The following is a 2,029-nucleotide window of genomic DNA, read 5'->3' as shown; positions in this document are numbered from 1 at the left end:
ACGTTGGGGAGGAAAGAAAAAGGGAATTCAAAACCCCAACCCCCACACTAAATTTGCACTTGTTCTCTCAGGCTGGCAGCCTAGAAGTTCGTAAACTCAGAAGTACCTTGTTCTGGAATAAACTGCTCTGAAAACAGTTTCCAATGGCTTCCCCGAGTTTGCTTTGCTGGTGGCAGCCCTTTGGCTCCATGCTGGCACATGTATGAAGCTCTTTGAACAAGTTTTGACCTTCCTTTAGCCCCTCTGCCCATCAAGCCAGCTAATGACATGCTTCGTATTGCACAGAACACATACAATTGACAAGTTCATAGTGTTGTTTAAATATTAAACAGTCTAGACAGGCTTTTGAGTCTTACGCCGCTGTGAAAAGGCTCAGACCATGCCCATCTCTGAAACTGGGCTGCGGGATCATTTGCACAGTAAGACAGACAATAAGACTTGTATACATTGCCATGCAACAGAATAGACCCCAAACCGCCAGCCCTAAGTGGAAAGTTTATTTCTAAGCACAATATATGGAAAAAACAAACCAACAAACCCCACAGATATAGAAAACGTTGTAGCAAATCCCTGGTCAAGTAGGACTTCATGTCTGTCACTACCCTGCACCTCACAGCCGCTTAAAATGTCATGCAATGGAGGAGAGGGCACTCGGACGACAGCCTCCGCTTCAGATCAAGGAGGGTCTCCAAGCAGGAGAAGGCCGATGGAACTCCCGCTGTGATTCAGACTGTAACCAGCAAAAGGGCAGCGCTGCTCACCCCCACCACACACTTCGTGGCTACCGGTGGTAGACTTAGCACTTCAACAGGCTTTACCAACGTGGATTCTCACAACACCCCTGTGAGGTAGGTACGTATTGTTATTCCCCCTTTGCGTGGAGGCGGGACTGAGCCAAACAGCCCAAGGCTACAGAGTCAGTGGCAGAGCTGGAGTGAGAGTATGCAGAGTCCTGTGTGCTCAGAGTACACCACTCTTCCACAGCAAGTTGTGCTTCTGACCTCATAAAATTTTATCTGTTAGCCAAATTAAAGGAATTTGACTTCTCCATTTTAAATGAGTGGAGGGCAGGGAGGGAAACGACATCATGGGTGACAGCTGTCCCTTCGTCTGTGTATGCTTCCCCCTCCCCAAAAACACTATTATTACTCATCTCTTGGAATGAGGACAGCTTCCAGAACAGGCATAGGGGGTGAGAGGCTGCTGTGATTGCTCGCTTTGGCCAGGTTTCTCTCCACTGAAGCAGTTCTTCCAGAGATCACTCATTGTAACACCTTCCTTCTGGGGGTAGCTACTTTCAGAGATGACTGGAACTGCCCCTTCCCTCTCCCTCTGCCCACCACCATCTCTTTTCTCCCCTCTGCCAAAAGCACTCTTTGGTAGATAGTAAATCTGGTCAGATAAAGGTACAGTGGCCTCAGAAACCATGCTGTTTCACATTGGTCCTCAGCAAGTTGACTTTCTTGGACAGTGTTTCACCTCCCACATTCTCTGCCAGAGAAGTACCTGTTCTGTTGCATTCTGATATTTAAAGGGACACTGTCAAGTAATCGAGGTGAAAAACATGACCTTGCCTTAAGCTGCTAACTGCATCTTAAACGTTGCAGAATGGCTGCCATGTTCAAACACAGAGGCTGAAGTCTGACACCTTCTCCGGTCCAGAAACACCTGACCTGTGACAGCCTGGCTGCCATAGGAGCTGGTAGCCCACATTTTCCCTGTCTCCACAGAAGCTGTGAGAAGTGCTGGTATGATGATGGAGGGCAGCTGCATTCAGCCATTGTGCAACGTTGCTTGGCACTGCTGCTAAATGGATGCAGTTTGGCTGAAGTCCTTATCTTGATTTTGGGGTGAGCTGGGTTCAGGCTTGATCACTATGGGGTCATTGTTTTGGGATAGCTGAGCTTTTGCTCCTCAATTAGCTAACCTCCATATTTTTAGGGTTCCTGCTCTTATGCTTCCTTTGTGGCAGCTGCAAAATAACTCAACCCCGTAGAGTTGGGACATACCCTCCATAGAATGAGGACAG

This window comes from Corvus brachyrhynchos, unplaced genomic scaffold (genome assembly GCF_000691975.1).
Source record: "Corvus brachyrhynchos isolate BGI_N302 unplaced genomic scaffold, ASM69197v1 scaffold452, whole genome shotgun sequence".
Taxonomy (NCBI): domain Eukaryota; kingdom Metazoa; phylum Chordata; class Aves; order Passeriformes; family Corvidae; genus Corvus; species Corvus brachyrhynchos.
Note: the sequence above shows the minus strand (reverse complement) of the source record.